At 36.3% G+C, this 12,581-nt stretch overlaps 1 protein-coding gene across 6 annotated transcripts in view; it reads right to left on the reverse strand.

Annotated features, from left to right (window-relative positions):
- The window catches only part of NaCP60E (Na channel protein 60E), a 184,806-nt gene that overhangs the window by 42,436 nt on the left and 129,789 nt on the right, over positions 1-12,581 (reverse strand). The window lies entirely within an intron of this gene.

Here is a 12,581-nt window from a genome sequence, read left to right on the forward strand (position 1 = left end):
TGGCAAAATTCAAACAGTCTGCATGGTTTTATACAAGATGTATTAGCAAAGGGTCTTCCGGCGAGCGCAGATTTTTTCTGTCAAAGAATTTCTGGCAATATGCCGCTTGTCTCGATTTTCAGCAGGGGAAATTTGGTAATTTATGGTCTGGGCTGGTGAGAAGCTTCAGCCATGGCTTGTAAAGACTTGCCACCATGAGATAGCGTTTCGGAATAATCAGGAGTAAATACGGGTTAAAATATACTTTAATACCCCTTCCAAGTTAGTCCGCTTCCATCTTAGATTGCATCGGCACTAACCACCAGTTAAGATCGCAGTCAAGGGCTAATATGGCAGACATTATTCTGTATATCTTATTGGGTGCAAGTGTACCTAACATTACACAGTTTCTATTTTCCAGTGTTCATGGAACCCTGGCACACGTTAATGACTGCGTTGCATGCCGCCTGCAGGCTTATGCCGGTTTTGACGTGTGAAGTGAAACACGGCAGAGAAAAGTAAGTATGTTGCCTTATTTATAACGAACGAAAATAATTCATAATTAGATACCTGTGTTATGATATTGAATACTCAATAGCCAACGGTCAAGGAGTGGACTAAAGCCACAAAGATCGTATCTACTATTGTGGTGCCCGTTCGTACCGATTGTTGTATGGTTCCTTCGTATAGTAGCTAAGTATAGTAGGTAAGTTTAAGAAGCGTCCTGTGTCCACTGTGGCGACCGCCACATTGATATTATAAGAATTCCAACCGTAAATACGTACATATCAAAGTATAAAACTGAGTTTAAGTTGATAAACACAATAGCCGCGCCTGGTTTTACTCTACTCCGCTTGTAGGCGTTGTGCCTTATAGCTTTCAGGGAGTGTACCTCTACTGACGTGAAAAAGACTATAGAACACAAATCCTACCCGTTTGGTCTGTTTTGTACATGTACCTACTCTCACGGGAAAAAGGCCGGCGGCCCTTTAACTTTGTGTGTGTTAACTTTAACCCAAATTTCATGATTCTAGGTCAACGGGAGGTACCCTAAAGGGTTTTTTTGACAGACACGACGGCGGACGGACAGACAGCCAGACAACGAAGTGATCTTATAAGGGTTCCTTTTTCCTTTTGAGGTACGGAACCCTAAAAGTGTAACTTAAATGTTTTAGCATTTAAGTTACACTTGCGCAGTTACACTTTACGCAGTTAACATGCGACGGCGGTGCGACAGTCGAATACGTAATACGGTAGGCACAAAGTTGCTGAGTGAGATCCACTTATGCGCTATAATTACATCTCCATACCTTACAGCCTCCTCTTTGACGTCATTTTTGTGTTTACTGCAAAATGAACGGGTTTTAGGGTTTCGTTGTAAAACAAGAAACCTTTAGGCACCGTCAAGCAATGCTGCCAATATAACAAAACGAACTACCAATTTAAAGCACTTCGTTCTCTTTGGTAGCGCGCACTCTTTGGAGGCTTTACCCTACAGTGTTACTCCAAATGGATGTTTTAGCACTTAGGTACGTTGGATAGTGTTCAAATCTATCATTATCAGCACTGGTTGACACTTTTTTCTTTTAAATTACGTAGTAAAAGAGTGACACAACAGATTTAAACATTGCCTAATATAAAGAGGAAAGTTAATTCGCTATTTTTTATTTTATTTATTTATTTATTAGGAACACACACAATACATTAATTTAACACAAACTACGACACTTATAAACAAACACAGGCTGATAAATGTATCTATAAAATGTGTACACAGCATTTGCTATTAATGTTAATGTTGACTCTACAATCTTCAAGGCATTGCACTGTAGGGTTTTCATCTCCTGAGGATGCTCCAGTCGCGAAATGAAACGTGGTACGTTGAGTGTGTACCTATGTCACATTTAAATGAAGTCTTGAACTCTATTGTATAATAATATTGTAAATTGAACACTTGAAAAGAGCAACCGCCGAGTTTCTTGCTAGTTCTATTCGGTAGGAATTTTATTCCGAACCAGTGGCAAATTAAACTATTTGACAATTCAAAAGCACTTGTAAAACTTTACTTGAATAAAAATATATTCTATTCTATTCTGTTATATCGAAGAATTTACCCGATTTTCTGCAGTTCGAACGGAAATTCAATAAAACAACTTATGAGATTCGTCACATACGACAACATGTCAAACATTTGCATTTACCTAATTTTGTTGGTGCAAATTCATGGTCAAGTAATGCACGTAATTTACGGTTAATGCAAATAGATAACTACCTATTATTCAATTGTTACAACTTACAAAGTTTGGCACAGTCAAGGAGAATATGCCGCGTTTCGCAGCCAATTCCAATAGGTATTCATATCCGTAAACTGTCCATTAACTAAGCGTTATAGCTAAGTTTCATCCGTGCGAAGTGGAGATTGGCTGACTTCAACTAAGCACAAAGCTTACGCTAAAATAGGTAGGTACCTACTGTTAAGAGGAGCAGGAAAGTAGAATTGGATCAGACCACGAAATTAAATTTTACAGGATGGACGGGGAAACACAAAAACTACCACTGCATTTAACCAACCAATGATATTTAAACGAGCTTCTTCTTCCCTGTATTCATATTTCATATCATAAATTTATTGCTACACTAACGAAGCTTTAAATAAGTCCTTTGAAAAGCTCTTCACCATAAACAGTTTACACAAAGTTATAACACTTAGTAGAAGTGTAACAAAATGTGAGCAACTTTAACAATGATAAAGGTAGCGGAGAAGCGGTATTCGCTTAAAATAACGTTTCAGTTGCAAAAGATGCACTATCCAGCTGTCTTTCTGACTTAGGAGTAAAACCATTAGGTGCTTGAAAACCGTTAAGGTGCCTCTAGAATCTAGATCATCTAACATGTTTTAGACTATTGTTACATAATATGCACGTTCACTAGTCTTACAATAAACTAAATTTAGAGTATCTGCATCTTTTTCTTTTTAATATTGCTAAAAAAGGACTAAACATGAATTATACATTTACACAACACACACAAACACAAAATTTACTTACGAAAATTTATTTTAGCATTCTCGAAGTTTCGTGATTGATAAAAAGCAATGAACCTACTGTAGCAAAATCAGAAAAAGCAACGTTAAATGTACCTATATTCTCTAAAAAATGCGAGATATGTTTAAATAAACTCGCTCGAATGGGAAAAGTAGCAGGAGAGAAAAACACATTTCCACGTTAACACAATAGTTAAAATTCATGAGTTTTCACTTAAAACAACCTAAGGTTTGAAACTAGCCAGAGAAATAAGGCACTTTTAACAGCTCGGAATTCTTTTGAGTCCTTTCAGACGTGCCACAGCCACATCATAGAGGCGAAAATGTTACCACGCGTAAATTAGTATGAAAACGCATAGTTCTCGGGTCGTGCGGGCATGAGTGCGTAGTTCTGCTACCAGACAACTATTTGCAATACCGATGACATCGCGACGCGATGACACAATAAGTCGCGGCACTCGTCTAAAACATTTTTAGTACTCAAGTTCTTCACAAGAAGTAATGCCAGCATACGATAACAAAATATACCTATATTTTATAATTTTTATAGTGTTTTACCTACACTTCAAGGAAATTATACTTCTAAATAAAATTATTTAATAAGTATACGAACATTTTTTTCGATCTTTTTGCCGCTGTGGTTTGGTTGCCGTGTGGTCCGTCTAAAAAGACACTTAGCTTAAAGAAAATACGGCGTCGCTTAAAAAGTCGTAAATCAAACTGTGGGCTATTTAGGTTAGCTTAGTGCTTAGTGCCAACGCTCGTTTTACTCTAGATTGCAAGATTTTTTCAGCTTCCTGAAAACTCTGCTAAACAGCTTGCTTGCCTACCTAAGTTGGTTGACGTAACTCGAATTTATTTAATCGCTGAAGAATTTCTTAATGCTTTAGCATCTCAAATAATATTAACTGTCTGATTTTTACCATTTTGTCCATAAAACGATATTGGGACGCTCTTTTTTAGGGGTCGCTAGTAAAAATAAGAACCCTTATAGTTTCGTCCAGTATCTGTCTGGGTGTCCCGGCCATTTTAAAAATAAACTATATTATTTTACGGTTCAAATTTAGTTCAGGTAAAGAAACCTACCTTATCTTACCACTACAGTCAGAAGCATATTAAAATTTTGAAGAAAATATTTTTCTCCAACCTCCGGAACATGAAAAGCGTGAGTCAAAAAAACCGACCAAGTGCGAGTCAGACTCGCGCACCGAAGGTTCCGTACTCGGGTATTTTTTTCGACATTTTGCACCATAAATCAAACACTATTGTGCATAAAAACAAAAGAAAATCTGTTTTAGAATAATATACAAAGTTTTTATCAACTAGCATGGCTATTGGTTGATGATGATGGCTACGGAACCCTGCCTAATGGTGTTCTGACAGTTTTTTTTACGTTTCGGCTGGAAGGTACTATAAATATTCTCTGATTTCAGTATTTTGCCGTTGGACTTGAATTCATTAAATATGCAAATAAGATAAAAAATACGAGGGAGATTCGTGGGATAAAATTTTAGCAGACTAATTGAATCATTTAAGAAATAAAATAATAAATAAATAAAAAAGCGGTAATTTATACAAACTGTACAGTAAAAAAATAAAAATTGTTCTTTAAAATTCTAGAGACCAGATAGAGACAACAAAACTAAAACGGCTTGTGGGTCTCTTTACATTTATCAAATTCCGTACGTTTCTGTTCTAATACAGATTGTATGGGACCTCATAATAATATGTTTGTAGCCTGTAGGTACATTAATGATCGAAACTTTACGTTTATACGTGTAGGTACAAAATCAAAATCAATTTTTTTTATTCAATTAAACTTTTAGAAGTCCTACACTCTACAGTAATTTAACATGGTAATTAATGATAACAGCAACGTTCAATTCGTTGATTTTTTTGTCAACTCCCACTCTCTGAAATGAGAGAGTGGGAGGTCTTCTGCAACGCTGAGCTTTACTGTGCGAAGTCGCCATTCTAGCACCTTAGGAAACCAACGCTTATCGTGTTTTATCACTCTGTATGTATGGGCAGGCGCCCATTGCCACTTCAACTTTACAATCTGTAAATAGATTCAAGTTAGCTATGTCGGTTACTCTAGTTCTCCTGCGGATCTCCTCATTTCTGATTTGACCACGTAGAGAAACTCCAAGCATAGCTCTCTCCATCGCCCTGAGCTTTTTTATTAAGAGGCTCATAGTCAGCGGCCATGTCTCGGATGCATATTGTCATCAAAACACTTTGAAATCATTTAAACAAAATATATCTGAATCTAACCGTGTGAAGATACCCATATAAAGTATTTTCATGTAACGTAATTTGAAATACGCTAAGTGCAGCTACTCGCGGCACAGTTGAGTTGCGCGGAAATTTAAAAAAGCTCTCAATGTGCATACATTGTGCCGTGAAATCATTTGCAGGGTTCTTGGGACCGAGTGCCGCGGTAACTTTGAAAATATTATATGAAAACTTTAAAATGAAGATTTAAATTAAAGAAATCTCTGACTGTCGTATTTCTTATTGTTGAGGGTCGTGATCCCTTCCATTAACCTTATTTATCCTTTACTGTTAGGGTTCTTTAGACAATTGCCAGAGTAAACTGCTAGTGCTGTGGGTTAATTAGACACATTAAAGGAAGAACATTGTACCTATTTAAGTTTTTGCGATTGATTTTCGATTATTGTTCCAGAACATGATCGAAATTTAAACTCGCTAAAAACTGCGATACAATGTTCGTCTGTGCAGGTGTCGAATTGATCCTTCCCCATTCGACTAAACTCGACTAAGAATATGATTTCAATTCTGACTATAATTTATTATTACCAGATGCTAGTGATAATCATCAGGGCCAACGACTTACCTGTCGTGGCTATGGCTTCTGTTTATGAAGAGGAAAATCGGATAGGTTTTTCATTATTATTCAGACACAAATTAGCCCTTGACTGCAACCTCACCTATAGAATATTTTCAAAATCCAATGTCTCACATCAAATTGATTGTTGATTAAACGATTTAAAGGTCGTAACAGACACGACGCTTTTAGCATCAGCGATCAGTTAGTTTTCGGAAGCTCGATGCCGCGATCGTATGCTTCACTGCGCACACATACAATCTTCGATGAAGCCTCGACGTTTTGTTAGAAGTTGGTAGAACTGTGCCTAGATGGCTAAATGTAAGTTAATGTGAAGGTTCAATGACACAATATAAACTTCGCTAGCACAGTTTCAAGCATAGGTACATAGAGTTCATTTCGAAAGGCCCAAGCTAAAAATACCCGAGGGTTGTGTAAACGTAACGAAATGATCAATGTTACCACGACGACGCTGGGCCAAAATATTAATATTTTAAGGGCTATTAAAAACTTGTACGAAGCATCAGAGCTTTTACATAAAGTGCCACCGCCTGGTTTACTTTTGGGCGTAAAATGTTAAGCTTAATTTGTCAAACTCAATTTGTGTGTGAATATTTTACGTCTCGTACGGTTTTCTTGTTTAGATATTCTCTCGGTCTGACGCAGCAATTTGGCCCTAAATTGACCGGGATGAGCCTGTGAATTTTTCAGATTCAGCTACTGATTTTTACTCGGGATGATTGATGATGATGATGTTCGAAATCACGGTAGGGCTCCCAGATTACATGGCCGTTTAAATCAGTTTGGAAAGAAAAAAAGTCGGGTTTAGTAAAGGTGCCATTCTTCTGACAAAACTTTACTTCTAAGGTTTTGTTCGCGCTGTGGGAGATAATTGAGAGAACCTGAGTTCAGAATTAAAAATAAAAACTTAAGAATTTCATGTAAGGCTTATTTCTACATGAAATACTTAAGTACTACTTACTATAGTTTCCCTTAATGCTACGCCTGTGGCTCTACCAACGGTTCAGAATACAAATTCTACTGCGTAGAGCCGGCTATGAACTCAGCAGTTGCTACAGTTTCGAAGTGAATTTCGAAAGCTTATTTTAAATGCAGGTTCTCTAATAAAGTAGTATCTCAGAATACATAATAGTCTAGTACGGAAAACAGGATCGTTTGTAATTGGTTGGTCATTTAAAATGCCAACTGACTTTTTGTCTTCGTCATTTGTATGTGATTACGTAACAGAGAAGCCCGACTTATCTCCGTGTAAAGAGTAACATAAGCATTGGATTGAACTTTTACCTTTCATTTTCTACATAGTTACCTATAATGCGCTTAATGTTTTGTAATGTATAAAGAATAAGTTAATAATAATACCTCATGTATTATTAATGAATAAATAGAAATAGCAGATGTAAAGTCAAGCTGGATTTACCCTCGACAGCGTAAAAGATAGGAACAAATAAACCAAATCTTTAGGGAAGAAAACTCTGACACCACAATATTGAGTCCAAGATTAATGTATTTAAAGTTCAAATTCCAGTGGAGGATAAAATGACTTGTGAATGAATTTATTTGTCGGTTTACGGTTAGATTTTGTGATAAATCTAAAGGAGATTCATGAGATTTGCAATGATAGAAACAAGTTGTTAACGTTACATAGTGTGAAACTTATTATAGTCTTTCAAACACTTTGAAAGAGTTAACCGGGCTCATGTACCTAATAAATTATTATTTTTACAATCCATATCCATACTAATATTATAAATGCGAAATTTTGTCTGTCCGTCTGTCCGTCTGTCTGTCTGTCTGTCTGCTAGCTTTTCACAGCTCATCCGTTTAACCGATCTTGATGTAATTTGGTACAAAGATACCTTGCATCCCGAGGAAGAACATAAGCTTTTGATCCCGGAAAATCAAAGAGTTCCCACAGGATTTTTAAAAACTAAATCCACGCGGATGAAGTCGCGTACCTCGTCTAGTCAGAAATATTTTTTAATTCCTATTTCCTACAACTGTTGTGTACATAGTAGGAGGGGTAAAGCAAGTTGAGGTAACGAGTCAGAATCCAAATGGACTGGATTGATTCCAAAAGCTCGTTGTTACCTCACTACACCAACCCCGTATTTTACCCCTTAGGGGCAGAATTTTCAAAAATCCTTTCTTAGCGGATGCCTGCGTCATAATAGCTATCTGCATACCAAATTTTGGCCCTATCCGTCGAGTGGTTTGAGCTATGCGTTGATAGATCAGTCAGTCAATCAGTTAGTCAGCTTTTCCTTTTATATATACTTACCTAGATACAGATACAAGGGTGGAATTCTGTGGATACTTCCTTATTATACTTTAGAGCCTCAATAGCTCAACCGGTAAAGGAGTGGACTGAAAACCGAAAGGTCGCCGGTTCAAACCCCACCCGTTGCACTATTGTCGTACCTACTCCTAGCACAAGCCTGACGCTTAGTTGGAGAGGAAAGGGGAATATTAGTCATTTAACATGGCTAATATTCTTTAATAAAAATAAAAAAAATACTCTAATCTAGCTAGACATACCTACTTTTTATTTCGGAAAATCAAAGAATTCCCGCGGGGTTTTAAAAACCTATATCCACGCGGACGAAATCGCGGGTATCATTTAGTTAACTACTATATCAGAGTATTTCAGGCATGCCTGACTATATGTTTCGGCTTTAGATACTGTAAACATCTTATCACATATTGTAACAAATAAATAATTTCATTTCATTTACCTATAATGTTAGAGACTACTAAGTTTACATTCTTTCGTAACGGAGATCCTTAAATTTTCTTACCAAATAGCACTTTATCCGGGTAATGATGAAAACACAAAACAAATTCGTACACCGTGAGCCGTCAAACTTGGTAACTCAAGAAGTAATCAAAAACAAAGTTTCCCAATTAATTAGTTCCACTTCTTATAAGATGCTTAGAATTTGAGGAACGATCACGATTTATTATGTTAATTTATTAGGTATTTACCTTTGTTAGGGCTGCCTTCAAATTGAAAAGTGTCATTAAATTAATTCATTTACATAGCACTAGCTGATGCCCGCGATTTCGTCCGCGTGGGTTTAGAATCTAAAAAATCCCGTGAAAACTCTTTGATTTTCCGAGATAAAAAATAGCCTATGTCACTCTCTAGGTCTTTGACTATACCCGTGCAAAAAATCACGTCAATCCGTTGCTCCGTTGCGACGTGATTGAAGGACAAACCAACAAACAAACACACTTTCGCATTTATAATATTATGGGTACTGATAAACGGCAGGTGTCAAGACCCTCAGCAATCAGGCATACAGCGCAATTAGAGAAATAGTGAACAAATAAATGAATGAATGAAATATGCTTTACTAGCCGATGCTCACAACTTCCTCCACGTGGATTTAGGTTATGTAAAAATTCCGTGGGAATTTTTCAATTTTCTGGCATAAAAAGTAACCTATGTCTATCCCCGGGATGTAAGCTATCCAAATTTCATCGAAACTGGTTTTAAACGTATGGGCCGTGAAAAGTTAATCTTAGTAAACTATGGATTAGTTGCATAAATTTTTGAGTGCATCATCTTAAAATCACAAGACACATCACAGAAAAGCACATGCCTATTGTCAATAATAGTAAAAATAAAGCTAAATGATTTTTGAGCATCGAGCTTTGACGGGATCGGGATTGGCTTTCAACCAATATATTCCAAACAATTTTAGAGTACAGTCAATCGGAAGGGAGAGTAGGTACTACGAATATTTGTGAAGTGGCCAACGTCAATAGAAAAATTGCAGATGTATTTCAAAACGAAGTTCTGTGTATATTTTTTCAAAAAATCGAGCTCTATTTTTTAAAATATGAAACTTTAATGAAATTCGTCTCCTTTACTATGCAAATGCAAGAAACGGAGCTTTTGCAGCAATATAGAGAAAAGTATAAAATACATGTCGTGCTTAATAAAACAAAGGTTTTTAATGAATTTTCTTAATTGAAGTAGGTGAAAATAAACTTTTTTCTCTTAATTTTTTTTACTGTATATTTCAAAGATTTAGAAATTATAATTTTTAATTTTATAGAACTATTATAATATTTTATAGAAGGCTACTTAATATAGTTAGCTGTTTTTATTTCTTTTGGCTTAGCATAAGATGTACGTGGAAGGATCTAAGTATTTTTGTATAAATAAAATAAATAAATCGTTTATTTCTCAAAAGTATTGGTACAAGTACATATAAGTATTAATTACAATTACAGATTACAAGTGGTGATAATAATATGTAACTAAGTGTAGGTATATTATGCTTGCTTGCACATTTCATAAACTTGTATCTAAATTATAAATACAAAAATACTTAAAAATACTGCTGAATATCTCTAGAGTAATTTTTTTATTTTTGAATGCTCTTCGCAAAAGGGAGAGGTACCAAGGGATATCTACTCGTGTGCTACAACATGTGAGTGAAAACCAATAAATAGCTCGCAGCTAACAGGCTGAATGGCGTGTCATTCATCGGGGCTTTTTTACCTGGTGCACTCTTATGCAGCTGGTCGTAATGTTCGTGAGTAGATATTCGTATACACGAATATTATACAACTTGACAAACTATGCGAAGTGTATGAGATGGGTGTGGAAATGAATCGATCGCGACAAATACCTACCAAGCGGCCTGCAACATCGGTGTCGTTAGGGATACATTGGAGTGGAACCCGATAGCTTGCAGCTACGTGTCGGGCTATTAACGGGCTGACGTGTCGTTTGTCGGGGCTTTTATGCACTCAGTGGCCCTACCGCGGTTGTTTGACAGCTACAATGTCACGATCGCAATCATCTCTGATTGGTTAATGCTCGCTCACTATTGGGCACAATGCATTGTTGCAACAAGAATCGCACAAATTCAGCCAATCAGAACAATTGAGATTGTAATAATGATTGATGCAGGTTTTAGACAATCGCCCTGCTGATGCAGCTGGTCGTGACTAATGCTGTTGAGTAGATAGGTATTCAATTTTGTATGTATGTATGTAGTATGTATTATGTATGTATATACTTTATTGCACCACAAAAACACAAATGACAGGTTACAAAAAGGAATCTTAAAAAGTAGGCACCAAAAGGCGGTCTTATCGCTAAATAGCGATCTCTTCCAGACAACCTTAACGCTAGGGAGAAAACGAACAAATGGACAATGGGAGGTGGTGTATAATAAACCTAAATACCAATAGCTAAATAAACTAAACCATATAATAAGAATATAAAATACATATTTTTAATACACTAATACATACAAATAAAATATAATAGACATACATAAGACTACATAGATATATATACACAATACACATATAGATTTAAATAATAAACTATGCCGTTACTGATGATAGCAAAGAGATAGGTAATGATCTTTGACGTCTGTTTTGCAAATATTATCTCGCCTATATTAACGTGCTAGTTGATGTAAGCCTCCTGACAGACACCCAGGGTGTCTAGCAGGGTAGGGGGTGGCCACAATACTAAGTGTCTGGCAATGCATAACGTGATTTCACATACTATTTCGAAGAAAATATAAAAAATTAGACTTTATACTTTGTCGAAAGATTTTAAACGCTTTTGTTACCTGCCAAAGCCACCATGATCCAAACTTCATAGTCGCTGATCGTTGCTCCCCGTGTTGGGGACAATGCGCATATAAACTTTCAGCTTTTATAAAATAACGAAGGTCTGGCCCTCATTGGCTCTTAGTTCATTCATTTAGTACCTCTCAATAAGTTACCTAATTTAGATTAAGTTAAGTCTGACACGAGTGTAATTGAGACTAAGTAATTCAAGAATTTAACAATTTCATCTAAATCACCCTTGATTGATTTAGTCTAAATATTAACAAACGAAATACGATATCTATCTTTAAGTAATGCTTTATGAATACCGCAGCAACATTCTTTAACATTTCTGAAATAACACAAACAGTAGAGAAACTGAAATGCATTAAACTCGTTTTACTTCGTGAGTTTATAGTTTGATACTAAAAGACAAGTGGGTAATGCTTCCATAAAAAGTCTATATACTTGGATAGAGATTTTATGACTTACTTGACATTCTTCTTGTTTGTAAATTCAAGATAAATTCTATTATTATGCATACAATGTTACAGAATACGCTAACTGGTATCAAATCTTTAAAAGATAAATATTCCTATTTATATCAAGGGAAGGTCACAGAACTCTTTAAAGGGAGCATTATAATATAAAACACCCGCGACCGGCGACACTACATACTGGCGGTACCGGAGAACCGGCCTGTCCGCACACAATTTGTGTGTGTGTGTGTGGGTAACGGTAGGCCAAGATCTGAGTGAAGCCAATCGAGCGGGACAAGGACAGTGCTATACGCAACCAACATCAGTGCTTTTGGCTCGTGTTATAACAAAATGTTCTCACCCTTTGTCCAGTTAAAAATTACTTGACAACATCGAAAAAACCCTTCATGCCTGCTCTCAATGGTGTGTGAAGTCTGTCAATCCGTATTTAGCCTGTAAGTCGATTTCATAAAACCCGCATCAATCATTATTACAATCTCAATTTTTGTGATTAGCTGAATTTGTGCGATTCTTGTTGCAACAATGCATAGCGAGTGTCAACTAATCAGAGGTGATTGCGATCGTGACATTGTAGCTGTCATTCTACCACAATCGAGCAGCGGTTTTTTTA

This window comes from Maniola hyperantus, chromosome 20 (genome assembly GCF_902806685.2).
Source record: "Maniola hyperantus chromosome 20, iAphHyp1.2, whole genome shotgun sequence".
In the NCBI taxonomy this organism is placed as follows: domain Eukaryota; kingdom Metazoa; phylum Arthropoda; class Insecta; order Lepidoptera; family Nymphalidae; genus Maniola; species Maniola hyperantus.